General features: G+C 37.0%; 1 protein-coding gene and 1 pseudogene across 1 annotated transcript in view; one reads left to right on the top strand and one right to left on the bottom strand.

The window, feature by feature from the left end:
• The window catches only part of IL1RAPL1 (interleukin 1 receptor accessory protein like 1), a 1,273,836-nt gene that overhangs the window by 727,097 nt on the left and 528,696 nt on the right, over positions 1 to 18,043 (top strand). The window lies entirely within an intron of this gene.
• On the bottom strand, positions 1,613 to 4,096 carry LOC105304720 (annotated as a pseudogene).

Genomic DNA, 18,043 nt, shown 5'->3' with positions numbered 1-18,043 from the left:
AAACAGTAAAGGTTCTGATAGCCTTGGGATAACAATGAATGTCATGCTATTTTAGACATGTTAAGTGAAAGGTGTTTACCAGTCATTCCAGGGGATGTCTCAAATAGAAAATACCATTACAATGAAATAAAGTCAACAAAAATAAATATTTAACAAAATTATTTTTGCGATGTTTTCAATAGCTCATTCTTTTCAAGCAATATTCAATTCTAGAAAACCAGGACGGTGACATTTCTGAGTGATATAAATCTTTACATTTACATATAAAATATTTTAAAAGTATTAACCACATGTAGGAATTTACTCAAGTTTTTTTGGTGTGGGAGGTTTGATCTAGTCAATATTATCCTAAACTATATTGTTTAGAAGCTACAGAAATCATTTTTAATTAGCAGATATATTTAAAGATATTTCCATATAACAATTATTCATTCTTTTTCCTATAATTCCCTGTTGTAATTTGTTTCATCAGCTCATCTGAACTTATCATTTTTCATGCACTTGTCCATTATAAGTCAAGAGACGTGTCCCTTTTCTCTCTTGTGATTATTATCCTATCTGATGGGGACAAAATAATTGAGACAGAATAGAAAGGCAAGATGAATGGCAGACAGCAGGTGCATTTGTATATTATGAAGTGTTTGCAAAATAATAAGCACCACATGAATAATGTATTTGAAGAATATTGTCAGGCAAATGATATTGAGTCATATATCCAAATCATCTCTCAATTACTGAAGAATGAATTACCAGTGCCTAATGCATCCAGTTTTATGAGACAGAATTCACCATGCGGAGCATCTAGATAGAGTAAAAGGGTTACTGTTTATTAATAGAGGATTAAAATCTATATATCTTTATCGATCTAAATCTAAATCTAAATGTGTATCTATATATCTATCTATATCTATATCTATATCTATCTATATCTATATCATCTGTCATCTATATCTGTCTGTATATCTATATCTAAATAATTTCCTTACTTATTTTTAAAAGACTAGTGTATTTTTTAAAGAAATAAATTTCCTTGTTCAAATAAATAAATAAATAACAATTTATTACTACAAAAAAATATTTTCCATGGCATATTTGCCATTGATTCTAAGGCTGACTTTTATGTAATGTAACAAAACTACTATTCGTACTAAGATTATTACTATAGTTTATTTTCAGCTTAAGTATATTTATTTCTTTCAAGTATTTAATATTTTATTAATTAAAAATTAATTTAAATGTATTTTAAATTCCAACATTTAATATATCTTACTTACATTAACCTTGATAATAAACTTAATAAATACATATTACTATTTTGCAGATAAGGAAATGTAGATTCACTGAAGTTAGGAAATAAGCTTAAGGTTAGTAAATTGCAAAGCTGGGATTTTGACCTCATGGTGGCTATAGTCATAGTCCATTCACTTTTTCCCATTAAATTAATTCCCTGTTTTTATTTAACAAGCATAGGGCTGCGCTTCTGTATAGTTTGTATACCTAGCAATATAAAATACTGACACATTAAAGACAAAAATGAAGTGAAAACTAAGAAACCCTTTGACTCAGTGCTCTCATGTTTTTGTTTTTTAAGGAGAAAAAAGTAATGCAAGACTCAAGATTTGGGAATGGTGGGTGGGCCTCTATTTATTTTACCCTTTGACTTGCTTGCTGTCTGCTGGCCCCTCTGCTGCTGCTGCTGCTGCTGCTGCTGCTGCTGCTGCTGCGGTGGCTGAGTTGTTCGGGCTGCTCCTGTTGCCACAGCCATGGGTTGCTGCAAGATTCTACACTGTATCTGCTGGGGTTGAGGCTGGGGCTGCTGCTGCTGCTGGAAGACAGGAGAAAGCAGGATGCCCTGCTGGGGAAGGCTTTGCACAGGTCTTAGCTGGGCAGAGCCAAGCTGAGACAACACAGTTGCCTGGGGCTGCAGAAAATTTCCTACTCCATTGACATTAATTAAAACAGATTGCTGAGCAGGTAAGACCATTGTTTGACTGGTCGTAACTTGTGCATTTAAAACCTGTGACACTGGCTGTTGATGAACAGTTGTAGGTTGCTGAAATTGTTGTTGTGGAATTAACTGATAGAGCCATTGCTGCTTCTGTAGCTGAGGCTGTGGCTGAGGCTGTGGCTGAGGCTGTGGCTGAGGCAATAGCTGCGGCTTAGACAATGGCTGCAATTGAGGCAGTGGCTGCTGCTGGGTGTTCAAAATGAGCGAACCTGGTGGAAGCTGGACTAGAGTTAAAGGCATTAGATTTGAAGCAGGTTTTAAAACCAACTGACCACCCCCTTGAGAAGAAGCCTGTGATGCAGTGGGCTGTGCATTTGGTGGCCGGCCTCCTGAGGGCAGGCTGCTGGGCGTGACTCCCGCAGGAGCGGAGGTCCCAGCTATAGAGGGGTTGGAACCTCTCACCACACTCTGGGCTACACCAACAGGGCCTACCACTTTGATGACACTAACACCAGGGCTGGACCTGACCTGGATGGCTGGGGTTCTCAGTGATGAGCTGGCAGAGGACAGGGTGGCTGCAGGAAGTGTGCTAACTCGGTTCACTTCCATGGAGGAGGAGGATTTCTGGGAGAGACTTGGTGGCTTAGAAGCAAGAGCAGGAAATGGAGATCGACAAAAGCTGCTTGCCCGCTGTGGCAGGAGACTGTTGCCCAAGCAACTCTTTCCTGAGATTAAGGGCAGTTTGATGGCTGAATGTGCGTGCTGGACTCCCTTCCCCAGTGCTGAGGGCTGACCTGGCATGGCCTGAGGCTGTTCTGTGTCTTCCACAGGAGGTCGGCTCAGACTGGCTGAGGCACTGGGACTGGGGCTTATCTTGACCGGACATTTGATGTTCTTCTGGGCCACATTCTCAGACCAACTGATGACCCTTCCAGTATCAGTCTTTAACCAAGGCAGGAAACTACTCAAATGGTCATCTGTGGAGGAGTGGTGGGGAGTCATATGTCTCAGGCATCTGGATGTTTTACATGGCCTTTTTCCAGAGATAAATGGATCATTAAGTGACTGCAGGAAGATCTGCTTTGTTGCCTGGGACTGATCGCTGGCTTCATATCCATACAAAGAATCATCTCTTAGCTCGAGGTCTGGCCAGACTGTTGGTTGTGAGTCATCACATTGGACAGACCTCTTCCCTTTAGCGTATTTCAACACATCCACTTCAGAAGGGACCGCCAACTCACAGGGCCGCCGTTTCCACATATCTACACAATTTGCTTTGGTAATTTTGAGGTCATACTGCTGACTTGCTTGACTTTCTCTGATTCTTTTGCAAGAAGACCATACTCTTAGCTCAGGAGAGAGTGAACGATGATGAGGCAGCTCCTGCTCGCGATTCAGGGAGGCTGTAGAATACCGCTTGAAGTTCCTTCTCATCGGGTGAGTGTTCATCTTTTGCCTGTTAAAGAGCAGCCTGTTTTCGGCGCAGGCTACTGATATAGAGGGGTCAAGACACAGTGGTTCGGCTGTAGCCAAGATCAGCTGGCTCTCGAGCAAAAGTTTGTCATCCTGGGTCCATGTCTGGTTATCGCTGGTTATGGACTGTACATCACAAGCTAACGTCTGCATCGTTGGACGTAAGAGAATGTGCCTGCTCTGGTAACGGGGGCCTTCCGTATTACTGCACTGCCTATAGTCCCGTATTTCTGTTATGACACACCCACAGTGAAAAAGGTTAACTGGAGCACTTTCCAGGATATCCACCAAAATAGGAGGTAATTCTTCTGCATCCATGTATTCAAGTAATTCTCCTTCTTCATAAGGCAATTGAACGGTCTCCAAATAACCATTTTTTCCCTTGAGCATCAGCGAATAGCCCTCCCTTCCTGGGTACAGGTTGACTACTAAACATGGCAATGACTCTCTCTTAATGAGCTTCTCTAACAAGTTCACATTGCTCGTTAATTCCTCCGTAATCTCGGGCTCTTTCCCACATTCTTCAACATATATGTCATACAGCTTTTCATAGAGAGTTTGTCTCCCACTAGATGAGTATTTCCTTTTAGGGGGTCTCTGTTGGGCGCTTTCAATGACATAGTCCGCACGATCCAAAGCTTGCTCTAAAGCTCGCTGCATCGTGAGAGAAAATAAGGGCCCTGAAAGAAGAGAAAACGGAAGTGCGCTTGATGGAAGTGCGGGGCGACTATCCTGTCTTTAATAGCGAGGTATAGTTATGTAAAACGCCCCGATTCCACACTGGAGGGACCAGCCCTACTTCGAAATCGACACCAGGAAACCCACCCCTAAGGAAGCACTACACAAAATTCTTGTGAGTTTTGGAAAATACCTGTATCTATACAACGGTCTCTGGTCTCCGGTCTCCGTGCTGGGCCTCGCCTTGCGTCGTTGCCCTTAGCAAGGCCGGAAGTTGACGTGGAGGGCTAAGGTCACACAGCGTTCTGTGCGCCTGCGTGGTGCTTTCAGACTGTACCGTCCATCTTCTCCGTGATGTCCGGTGGTCAGCACTCCTGTTCTGGGCCTGCACTTCGTACTGGCAGTTTGGGCTAGGCATCCGTGTATGGTCCATACAGTTTTACAAGATAACACCAAAAACTGTTTCAACGAACTGATGCAGTATCATACCCGCTCCCACACTTTTGTAAAACGAAGAACAAAGAATAGAAAAGTACAAATATAAATATGTCCGACGTGCTCTCCTTTATATAAAAATGTATGTATGTTCAACAAACAGCTACTTTTGAGAATGAATTATGATGGAGATAATATGATAGGATTGAGACAGTAAGACCAGTGACAAGTGCCTTGCCATGGAGGAGTTTACAATTTCCCTGGAGAGGCAAATAAGTAATCAGAGAATCCAATCTATAGATTTTTGGACAAGGTGATAAAGGAGAGGAAGTGCTAAACAAGAGAAAGTGAGAAAAACTATTTCCAAAGGAGGCGATAGTTGAGTTTCCTTAAAAGATGGCTAGAAATGGAGATTATTGATAACCTTAGTAACATTTTTCTGAGAAATATTGGTGAGGAAACTTAGACCATAGTTGAGAAAGGGATGAGCCTGTGTTGAGAAGGTGAGAAGAGTAATTTACACTATCACTTGAAAGATTTTTATTAGTGAAGGTAAATTACAGGTAGACATACAGGACATGCATGTGCACACAAAGAATACTTCTGTTAAAACTCTCAATAATTCACTAACACATCTGGTAAGTATAATATCATTATATTATCAATAATGTTATTTTTGAATTTTAGGATGAAAGCTTTCATGTCATGTAGATTTTTATTTGACAAATGAGAAACTAACATACTCAAAGCCACAGTTCAAACTAATGGCTTATTCATGTTATGTGCTTTATGCATTATAGACATAATAAATGGTAAATAATGACATCAGTAAGTACAAAGTCAAATTATGCAGCAATACTTTGTATAATTTGGATTCCAAGTAAATCCATATTAGTAGAAGAAAACCAGAAGCCAGAAGCAATGTAATAGCTTTTGCAAGTTAGCCACCAAGGTAGTCAATTAGAATTGTATTTTATAAACTAGCAAACAGAAGGATTTTGAGAGTGAGAATGATTATAATGCTGCTGCATAAATTATAGCTTTAAGAAAGCAGTCAAGGAAAAGATGTCCAGTTAATATTTATGATATTCTTTATGTGTATGAATTTGGGAAAACCCTGCATGCTAAGACTGAATATAATAGAGTTAAACTCCCCCATTCCGTAAGAGTTCTCTCTTTTTTTTTCATGCTATTATCATAATGGACTTTTAAGGAAAAAGCAGATAATGTAACTGGGAATCATGTATACAATAAAGTTATTTTCAATTCTTTGTAACAGTTGTTTCATATGAGAACACGAGAAATAAGCTTAGTACTGACAGGAAAGTAACTCTGACAGCTGACTGTTACAATGTCTCCTATGTGATTATTCCACTTCCCCTCTGGCTAGGGATAAGTGTTGTTCATATAGCCTACACTTCTGAAACTACTGAATTTCAAAGTATCTGCTCTATGTACATACTTGTGGACATCCTCAAATACATAACTATCCAGTTCTAGAATCCCCTTGGTGATTCACCCATCCAAAACTAAGAAAAGAGTTAATAACAGACAAGCCCTCATTCATGGTGTTTTTTTGCTTTTTTTTTTTTTCTCCCCACTGTTACATCTAGGGATGCCTTCCACTTTATACCTCACAGCAACTGCAGCTCTTTCTGGCAATAATATAAGACAAGTTTAACTGAATTTCAGATATGTGGGACTTTGCTTCCAGAAAGGGTGTTCTATTCATATTGAACCTTTCTATAAAAACGAAAAGTTGGATCTGCAGAACAGAAATGGAAGAGGGCTGTATTCACAGGATAAGGAGATTAAATATAAAGAGCTGTGTGATTTATCTCTTTTATGAGGTGCTGCTGAAAAAGAGATTAAGCTTTTAAAAAGTGATGACCTTGATATAAATTCCATATTTAGCCAGTGGTGAAATATTATGAATAACGAAGAGTATGTAAAACAGGAATAAGTGAGAAGATTCAAGAGATGTAGTGAGTTTGACAATCTAAGGGGTTAAACCATTACTATAGTAACAGCAATAAAACATTATATAACAGATTGTCCATTGCAAAATATGTTTACATCAGGATTTGGTTTGCTTCTCACAGCTCTATGAGGTTAAATATCTTCATAATTTTGTAATCAGATAACCGAAGTTCAGGGAAGAGGAGTTACTTGTCCATGATCACACAGTTTGCTAGTAGATTCTGCTGCCCATAAAAACCTCCTCTTCTTGTATGCTTTATCAAATCTGGTTAAAAATTAAACCCACTTGTGTTTTGTTTTTAACACTTTTAATCATATCTCTAATATTATTCTATGGTGTTATAGTCTGCTAATCTAAGTATAAAGTGTTTTACTCCTAAGTTTTGTGGTTGACAAGAATTCTTAATACAATTGTCACATTCTAAGCATGTTTATATTTATATAGAAACATAAATCATTAGACCATTTTCAAAATGGCCTATTTTACTAAGTAAAGTTATTAAATTGTTGTTATTTAAACCATATGTTCCTTTAGTGAATTATAGGTTATTCAGATAAATGGCCCTTCTTTCTAGTTAGAAAAATCTAAAAATTACTATTGACTGGAATTGATAATAAAATTGCATAAAAAGTGTTGAAAAGAAACCAACTGTGAAATATGCATAAATCATGTACAATAGAAAAGTCATTTCTCTAAAATGTCTAATTCTGCCATTAAATCAACTCACAGTTTAATTCTGCTCTTTTTTTCTTTTCCTTTTTTCTAAGATATATAAATGAAAGGCTTTTATCATAGATAGGAAAATGCAAAAGTACCTTAATTTATTAAATGTGCCATTTTCAAACAATTATTTGTAATATTTGCAAATATATAACTATATTACTTGTTTACCACTTTCTTTTACATTATAGAAGACTTCTAAGAATTTATGTATAACATAGATTAAATGCTTAGATATTTATTTCCTAAACTATTTTTTAACATCTTTTTTTCTGGCTTTATTAAAATATAATACACAATTAATTGCTCATATTTACATTATACAATTCAATGATTTCTTTTTTGAAAAATTACAGTTGGCATACAATATCAATTACAGTTGTACAGCATAATGATCAGAGATCCACATAACTCACAAAGTGGTCACCTCACTAAATCTAGTACTCCCTCATCCCTTACATATTTATTTTATTAGTATCCATCTTCCTCATGCTACACTGTACATCTCCACGTCTATTCTGAAACTATCCATTTGTACCTCTTAATCCCTTTGTCTTTTTTTGCCATCCCCTCCAACCCCCCTCTCATCTAGCACCCCTCAAAATATTCTCTGTATCTATAAGTTTATTTCTACTTCTGTTGTCGTTGTTGATTTGTTCTTTAGATTCCACGTGTACGTGATATCATGCAATATTTGTCTTTCTCTGTCTGACCCATTTCATTCAGAGCAATACCATCTAAGTCCATCAAGGAAATATCTTTTTCCATCCCCTTCCTTTTAGTCTGTGTGTGTCTTTTAATCAGAAGCGAGTCTCTTATAGGCAGCACATGTAGGAGTCTTGTTTTCTTACCCGTTCAGCTACTCTGTCTTTGGTTGGAGGAATTAATTCTTTTCCATTTGAGGTACTTGATGATAGGACTGTAGTTATTACCATTCTTTATTCCTGTTTTTGATATATGTTTTTTTCTTCTTAAGGAAGTCCCTCCAACATTTCCTGTAATACTAGCTTGGTGTTGATAAATTCCTTTAGTTTATTCTTGTCTGGGAAGCTCTTTATCTCTCCTTCAACTCTAAATGATAGCTTTGCTGGATAAAGTATTCTTGTTTGTTGATTCTAGGTTTTAATCACGTCAAATATTTTGTGCCAAGCCCTTCTGCCCTGCATGGTTTCTTTTCAGAAATCAGCTGTCAGTCTTATGGGTGCTCCCTTTTAGGTAACTAACTGCTTTTCTCTTGCTGCTTTTAAGATTCTTTCTTTGTATTTAACCTTTGGCATTTTAATTAGGATGTGGGTCTCTTTGACTTCATTTTTTGGGGACTTTCTGAGCTTCCTGGGGTTGTATGTCTTTTTCCTTCACCAGGTGAGGAATGTTTTCTATCATTATTTCTTCAAATAGCTCTTCAACTTCTTATTTTCCTTCAGGTACCCCTATGGCATGGATATTTTTACATTTAATAGTGCTCCATAGGCTCTTTAAATTATTATTCTAGTCTCGGCTTCTTTTTTCTTTCCATTCTGGTCGGGTGTCCTTGGCTTCCCCATCCTCTATATCAGTGATTTGATCCTCTTTATTCACTCTGTTGATTCCCTCTAATATTCTCTTCATCTCAGATAATGTGTTCTTCATTTCTGACTGGTTCCCTTTTATAATTTCCATTTCCATTTTTATGTTTTTTTATCTCTTTGTTAAAGTTCTCACTGAATTCATCTATACTTCCCCTAAGTTCATTGAGCATCTTTATAACCAGTGTTTTGAACCTTGTATCTTAGATTGCTTGACTCCATTATTCCTAGATCTCTGTTCTGTTCTCTCATATGGTTTCTGCTTTGTCTTCCCATTTTGGCTGCCTTCCTGTGTTTGTGTCTATGTACTGAGCAAAGTTCCTAAGTCTCCTGGTCTTATTAGTGTGGCTTTGTGTAGTAGATGTTCAGTGGCACAGTCCTGAGAGGAGGTCAGCTGCAGGCCAAGTTTAGCCCCAGGCTGTGCCCTTCCAGGGCTACTTGTTAAGATTCAGTCAGCAATCCACAGATGCTGTGCTTATAGTTGCCTCAAGAAACCACACCAGAAACCGAGGCCAGCTGCCACCAGTGTGAGTCTTGGCGCTGCTCAGCAAGGAGCACCTGTTCTATCGAGGACACACCTGGATGTGGCTTGTGTGGGTCCACAAGTTGTGGGAGGCAGAGTTTCAGGGAATCCTCTGGGCAGAGCGACCTCTGTTACCCAGTTTGATGACATCTCAATTATGGTGGCACTGTGTCCACACAGTGGTAGGAGGGAAGGGCTCACCAGAGGAACATTGGATACCGCCTACACTTCTGCCTGGGAGAGAGACTCACTTCTGGCCCTCAGTCCAAGAACTCAGTGTCCCCTTGTAAGTCTCCACTGTTCCCCATGAAGCCAACCTGATGCTGATGCTCAGAGCAAGCAGGTCTGTCACTGGCAAAGTCCCCTCACGGATGCGGCCCCTTTAAGAGGCGTCTACAACTGCCCACTGCCCTACCGCTGCCGCAGCCTCTGTCCCACTCAGCAGCTGGGGACAGGGCAGCCTCGTGTCTTCGTCCCCTCCTACCTTCTACCGTTGCAGGGTGATTTCTTATTTCTCTCCCTGGTTGTAGGGTTTCTGTTCGTCTAGATCCCAGGAGACTTTGCTTGCTGTTTGCTCTGCGTTTGTTACAACTTTGATGTGATCTCAAGAGGGATGAACAGAGCCTCTATCGTCTACACCATTTTTTTTCCTTCCTGTTTCCTAAACTATTGTATTGGCCAGGATCTAGTCAGTTAAAGCAAATTCATTCCAAGGGTTCAATAGGGAGAATTTAATATGGGAGATGGGTTATAAATATGTTATAAGAACTTAAATGTCAGGGTATTAGTCAATCTAGGATTAGCAGCAGCAAGCCACTACCTCCCAATGTCTAGAGGGAAAAAGAGAGGAAGGAAGTAGTGTTAGACCCAGGAGCTGAAATGATAAGTCTTCTCTTGGAAAAATCCAACCTCATAGTCGATTGGCAGGAAAACCCAGGAAGTGGAAGGCATCTTTATAGGATAAAGTGGTGAACAAGGTAGGTAAGACTCCCTCTCTCCTGGTACTTACACTTTATGCAAGAGAAAAGATACACCAATATAAAGAAATAAAATGAAGAAAATATCAAGCAGTGATAATGATAGGATAAATACAGAACAGAGTGGTATGCTAAAAAAATTGTAAGCCTTTAGTCTCATCTATTTATTTCATATTAATTTGATTTTAAAATATTGCATTGAAATATTATTTAACTTAGTTATTGAGTTTTAGTACCCTCTCACTCATCTCATGCCTATTCCATTGGTGTAAGACTATAATGTCTCAAAGGACTCTAGCCATTTTGTTTGAGCAACAAAGTGAAGTGTGTGGCTATCAGTGAGATAGGGGATACTAGAGTAAGAGTAGATTTGATGTCATCACAAACAGAAATCCTGTACCCATTGAACAATATTCCTTCCCCTTTCTCAGCTTTGGGTAACTTCTGTTCTACTTTCATTTATATGAATTTGCCTATTGTAGTTATATTATATACGTGGAATCATACAATATTTGTCCTTTTATGTCTGACATATTTCACTTTGCGTATTGTTTTGAAGCTTAATCAGTTTTATAGCATATAGAATAATGTGGCATCAGAATTTAATTTTTTAAAGGTCAAATAATATTTTATTATATGTACATACCACATTTTGTTTATCCATTCATCTCTTGATGGACATTTGAGTAACGTTTGTACCTTTTGGCTGTTGTGAGTAATGCTGCTATGAACATTGGTGACAATATCTGTTTAAGATCTGCTTTCTATTCTTTTAGGTATAGAATTGCTGAATTATATGGTAATTCTCTGTTTAACTTTTTGAGAGACTGTCAAACTGGTTTTCCACAGCAGCTGGCTGTAGCATCTTACACGCCCACCAGCAATGTACAAGGTTTCCGTTTTCTGCACGTCCTCGCAAAACTCATTGTTTTCCTTTTTTTTATTTTTCATTTTTTTATTTTTAGTGATCCTAAGGAGTGTGAAGTGCTATTGTATAAAACTTCATGCACAATGTTCCTACCTCCACCATTTCATTTTACTAGAATATAATCTCCATAAAAGCAAATACTTTGCTCATTCACTGCTTTATCCCCAACTGAGCCAGGCACATAGTCTTTGCTCAATAAATATGTATTGACTGAATGAATGAATTTCAAATGCTCAATAAATGATAGATAACTCACTCCTTTAATAAACAATAGTTATATATTCATTCCTATATTATTTTGAGTGTCCCTTGCTGAGCTTAATGTTTTTGTTTTGTTTTTATGAAATGGCATGCCTTTGCTCAGAGAAATTTAAGAAGTGATATGCTGAATTTACATAAAATGAAACTATCTCACACAATAATAGGAGAAAAGGAGGTGAAAGAGTTAAAATATGAAATTAGAAAGTGGTGGCAAAAGCAAGCAAGATCTCAGATGTTACCTTCAAATTAAAACACCAAGCTGTTGCTATGAAGATGTAAGTTGAGGGAGGTGACTGTAATCTCTTCATAAAGTATTTCTGGCTTCCTTTTTCATTTTCCCCAAACTTTCGTTAGGTGGGAAATAGTTTTCCTGGAAACAGACACACTGTTCTATCTTCTTTGTGTCTGCAGAAATTGGGCCACTTTCTAAAAATGCTATGTTCAAAGATGTCACTCTTTACATGTAACGCCGATAGTGAATTTTGGTTAACGTTGTATGTTATAACTGCATCAGTCTCCAGAGTTTGAAAATACACACCTCTTTCAATTTTATGCAACAGGTTCAGTTTTTATCTTATACATGTAATTAAGAATATGGTATAAATGCGCTTTTTAAAGTAAATGCTCTTTATAATTAAGATTACTTACCATCTTCACAGTTATTTTTATTGCTTATATTTTTTCTTTTGAAATTGAGTAAAACGAAGCTTTAGAAAAGTATTAATAGGAAAAAAATCACTGATTATGTGGGTTGTTTCCTGACATTGTCCAGACTTGGTTTATTTTCAGTACAAAACAAAGCATTTTTTTTTAATTTCAGAAAGTTAATCTGACTCTAAAATATTTGTGAATGAGTAAAATTTCAATAAGCTCTGGTACTTCTCTGTCTTTTTTAAAGATCAATAGAGTGTTTGTTTTACTCTGTAAGAAGTTTCCCTGGAATTTTCATTGTAAAATAAGAGGGTAGGGTGTAGGATTAGTTGAGCATCTGGATCCTAGATCACTTCTTCTCCACATCAGTCCAAGCAAGATTTAACAGTACCAGCACCATGATGATCACTTTAGAAAAAGCTGCGATGCTTGGGGAGAAAAAAAGTGGTTTGTAACTGACCTAGATGTGGCTCTCTCATTTATCCTTCTTTCCTTTATCTTTCAAATCAAGGTCAGCTACCATTAGAATAAGGTCTGTTGTATGCTGAATGAGAGGAGATAATCAGATGATTGCAGGTAGCTGTTCAGGGCCAGGAAATCTTTATAGCTGTGTTAAATCTTTTTTGACTGACCTAAAAGACACATTCGCTGACAGGAACTGTGTGTTGTGTCAAAGAAGCGTACAATGGAAGGGTAAAAAAAAAAAGTATAGTGAGTGTAGGGGAGAGTTTTTTAAGGGATTAGCAAAAGAGAAATGTAATCAGAACTATGTAGCCATTAACTAATAATTAATACATTCATTTAACAAATATTTATTCAGAGTGCCTCGGTAGGCCATCACAGTGAACAGATTCCTATAATGGATTATTCTCCATGTGCCAGCAGAAACTGGACTGTTCAGTAGGGGACAAATTGTTTAAGAGATTTTTTTAAAAGTACCTGATTCAAGAAAAAGTTAAATGAAGAATAACCATATAACCCAACATTTTCATTCCTAGGTTTATACCAAAAGTACTGAAAAAAGGGACTCAAACAAATACTAGTACATGAATGTTCATAGCAGCATTACTCTCAATAGCCAAACAAACCCAGATGTCCATCAGTTTATATACAAATAAAATAAATATGGCATATCCCTACGATGGGCTAATTCCAGCCAAGAAAAGGAATGAAGTACAGATGCATATTACAACATAGACAGACCTTGAACAGATGATGCTAAGTGAAAGAAGCCAGATACAAAAGTCCACATGTTATATTACTCCCTTTTATATGAAATATTCCAAATAAGCAAATCCATGAAGAAAGAAGCAGATTGGTGTTTGTCAGGGGCTGTAGAGCTGAGGAAATGGGGAGTGATTGCTAATGGTATGGGTTTCCTTTTGGAATGATGCACATGTCTTAGAAATAGATAGAGGTCTCCACTACCCTCATCTGTCTTCCCCCCCACACCCTTCCCTCTGGTAACCACTCAACTGTTTCTGTGTCTATGTGTTTTTGTTTGTCTTGTTCATTTATTGCTTTTAGTTTTATATCCCACATTTGAGTGAAATCATATGGTTCTCAACTTTCTCTGCCAGACTTATTTCACTTAGCATAAGCTCAAGATCCATCCATGTTGTCGCAAATAGCAGTATTTCATCTCTTCCTATGGCTGAGTCATATTCCATTGTATGTTATGCACCACATCTTCTTTATCCAATCACCTATTGAAGGACATTTTGGTTGTTTCCATGTCTTGACCACCATGAATAATGTTGCACTGAACATCGAGGTGAACATTGACAGAAAGATATTTGATTTTGGGTGGTGAAGACACAATACAATATACATATGATGTATTATTGAATTGTACACTTAAACCCATATAATTTTATTAACCAATATCACTCCAATAAATTTAATAAAAAGATAAAAATTAAACAAAAAAAATAGAGGTGATGGTTGTACAATATTATGAATGTACTAAATGAGAATGGTATGCTTTCAAATGGTTAATGGTTAATTTCATGTTGTGTGAATTTTACCTCAGTTTTAAAAAATATGCCTCTCAGAATTTAAACAGCATGCAGCTAATTTCCTTTTTGTACATATTATGAGAAGTATATTAGCAGGGGAGGCAGCAATATAAGTGGAAGTAAGTGACTACAAATTGCGATTGTTACGTAGAAAATACACAAAGGGATGAGATGGCTAAAGTTGGAGAAAGTCAACCATAGGCTTTCCTGAAGAAATTATTTGTAATTTATGTGACCTTGCGTCCAAGTTCTGGGCCTGTATTTCCTTCAGTGATGTTTTTTTCTCTCTCTCAGTCTTTTCTTCTCCCTCAAGAAGTCTGGAAGGAGATCTTGGGGTCTACAGTAATGAAGTTTGAAAGTGCTCATCCCCAAGAATAACTCAGACAGAGAAATAAATACTGGACTAGAATTTCATACACTGAGGCCTCAACATTATTTCTCCTCAATATTCCAGAAATATTGGCTAGAAAAATAAAAATGGTAAAATTACATTAATCACTTGCCATCAAAATAGAGGGAGATAATTATTTTGAATGTATAGTTAGAAGAAGACCATAGATGAAGTTGGATTTACCAGTTAAATTAAAGAAAAAAAAAAAGAATTTCAAATGAGAAGGCAAGAAACTGGCATTTTTAGATCTTATCATTTGCTCAGTGGTCTCATTGTAATCTTTTCACAGGTTGATTTCAACCACAGTTAAATCACTAGGTGCTCCAGAGCTCTTCTGAAAAGAAAATCTAATCCAAACAAATTTCACATTTAGTGCCAGTAGCTATATTACAGTGTGTGTAAGAAAGATAGTATATAGCAGAGGGGCCACACGCATAGCTTCAGACATCACCATAAAACTAATAGAAAATATTTTAAAATATAGAAAACATAGAAGGCTTTAAGTTTAGAAATAAACTTAACGAACTGGAAGATATTCCTTCCACAATCTAACTCTGACATTTTTGATTCCCAGCACTTTGTTTTCACAACTAATAATTAAATACTGTGGTCAAATTTATGGTTAAGAAACCACCTTCCAGACCAGTTCAGTTCTACTCATGTCTGTAGTAAATGAACTTTCAGATCTGCCATCCCTCTGTGCTGCTTTTCAGTGCTCAGACATTTGTGACACTTTAAAAATATTCTATGCCTTTACTTTTACAAAAAAAAAAAATGTACAAAAGACTATGACTTAGAAATGACCAATTGTTAAAGTAAACCATGCAAAACGTAGAAACATAGAATAACTTCATCCTTTCAAATCATTGATCAACTCCCTGTCTTTCTGAGCATTTCATAAATTGGGAAAAGATTTTTAAACATTATGGAAATGTTATTATTTCCCCTAGGGACCTGAGAATTAATGTAATATACAGGTCAACTATTTAGTGACACCGATAGAGGACATATTTAACAATCATATTACTGATAACTCTGTCAGAGTAAGAGATACACTGAACATTATGCATTATCATGCATAGCAGGTATGATTACAAAATAATTGAAACTGTGCTTAGGTATGTTGTAACATTGTTTTTATTATACTATATTAGCTAATAGGTAATAGACAAAATTTCTCTTCCCACACATATTTTCATTTTTTACCTTCTGCCTGCACTACCCAAATTTCCATACCTCAATCTGTAGTTGCATAACATTGTCATCCTTTAAAAGGCATATTTTAAAAAATATCTTCATACTATTTATTGCTGTTGTTTTAATTTCAGGGAATCTTTTTATGAAATTACATCTCTTTCATTAAATTTATTGGAGGTAACATTGGTTAGTAAAATTACATAGGTTTAAAGTGTACAATTCAATAATACATCATCTGTATACTGCATTGTGTGTTCACCACCCAAAGTCAGATCTCCTTCTGTCACCATATATTTGGTCCCCTTCATCGTTATCTACCTCCTCTGTTCCCACTTTCCCTCTGGTAACCACTAAACTGTTGTCTGTGTCTATGAGTTTTTGTTTGTTCGTCTTGTTCGTTTGTTGCTTTCAGTTTTATATCTCACATATGAGTGAAATCATGGTTCTCAACTTTTTCTGTCTGACTTATTTCACTTAGCATGATAACCTCAAGATAAAAGGTAAATTTTCGTCTCTGGTAGCTTCCATGCATGCCAATTCAGAATCTTTCACCATTTCAAAGAAGCACATCACTAAGAAACCTGTGGACAACTTCACTGCACTGTACTGACTTCCAGAGACTGTACTCACAGGATTGATTTTAATTTTATTTTTTCTCTTATATATTTGCTCCTCGATTATGTCCAGTAATATTTGTTAGTTCCCAATATTTGCACTAGATTTAAGGTTAGAGTTTTTTCTCCCTAATAATATAGGACCCTAAGCCAGTCCTTTCAGAAGCCAATCCTTTTACAGTACATATATAAATGTAGAAATTATGTAGTGGAAAGAGCTGTAGAAATCATAAAATTTCTTTAAGATGTGCTGCTCGTTCTCTTTCAGTTCTTATTTGATTTGGGGGTGTTTAGGGCCTAAATTTTCAAAGAAATCCAAGTAAGTTAGAGCGTATTTTGCCTTTCTCCAGAAGATATCTATTTTGGAATGGAAAATAATGTAAAATAATTATTTTGTTTCAAGCAATGCTAAATGTGTGTATGTGTATGTGTGTGTGTGTGTATTTATGTGTGCTAATCCAGCACTAGTTATCTCCAGTAGCTTAAAAAGACCAATGAATTAGAAGTTAGAAGATGTGAGTTCTAATCCCATTTTTGCCACTAATTAGACAGAACTTGGACAAATTATAGACTTCTTTAGGCTTTGGATCCCTTTGCTATAACCTCAAGAGGTTGAAAGAAGTAACTCTGAGTCATTTGTACAGTACATTGTGTGTACTGGAGAGTCACCATGGCCAGAGAAAACTAGTTCTTTTTAAAATTCACGTTAATATTATTTCTTCACTGGGATGGATAATGGACTGTTAACTCTCGATTATGAAAAACTGTTTTCTCCATATACATGTATAACTGATGTCTGTAGCCATTTTATAAATGTTGAAACCAGCAGTCATGATTTAACTTTGCCTAGATTGCAGCTCATCTGTTCCATGCAATAGAAGCTGAGTAAATATGTGCCAGATGATTTTTACCGGAAGTCCTTTAGGAACATTCTCCTAACCCCACTTACCCTTTTCCACATTATTTCCCCGAGTGCAGAAAGCCATAGCACTATCGCAGTCATGCAGCAAATTTGATGATGGTGGATGGTACTCTTTACTTTGAGAGTGTGTAATTCCTCTCGGGGGGTCATATGTTTATTAATGTGTCACAAGTTGCTTACTTCCTCTTAGCTCTATTCAGTAAGTAGGACTATAGTGTTCATCGGCTGCTGCTTTATTTTTAGCTTTTAAAATCACCTCTTGATGAAAAGAAACAGTAAACAAGTATTAAGACATCGAAAGTAATTTGAAAAGAGTGCTATTCAGGGGAGTCTGGAATCCCAGACATTACGAGACAGTTGTAAATGAGTAGTCACCTCACAGAGCTGGAGAATCAGAGTCAGGAAAGTAAGAATACTTAAATGTGCTCATCTCAGGTCAGTTACATTTATAGGAAAGCAGGATGGGATGGCTGGAGTGAGGAGTCCATAGTTTTCATCAACTTCACTCATTTTTTGTTCTGCCAATCAGATATCCCTGTTAAAAATAAGGACGTATCCCGATCCTTCTCCTTCACGCTAATTAAACACCAAAGAACTGAAGGCATCACCGTGATGATACTGTATAGCTAACCTACCTTCTCAACACTGTATATTCTTACTGCAAAATGGAAATATAAAAGAAGTAGGGAAAGGGAATGCAATACTGATAATAAGCTCTAAGTAACACCTACTGCATGCTCACCGGAAGACTGGCGGTGTTC

This window comes from Pteropus vampyrus, unplaced genomic scaffold, assembly GCF_000151845.1.
Source record: "Pteropus vampyrus isolate Shadow unplaced genomic scaffold, Pvam_2.0 Scaffold351, whole genome shotgun sequence".
Classification (NCBI taxonomy): domain Eukaryota; kingdom Metazoa; phylum Chordata; class Mammalia; order Chiroptera; family Pteropodidae; genus Pteropus; species Pteropus vampyrus.
Note: the sequence above shows the minus strand (reverse complement) of the source record. Positions and strands in the feature narration are given on the sequence as shown.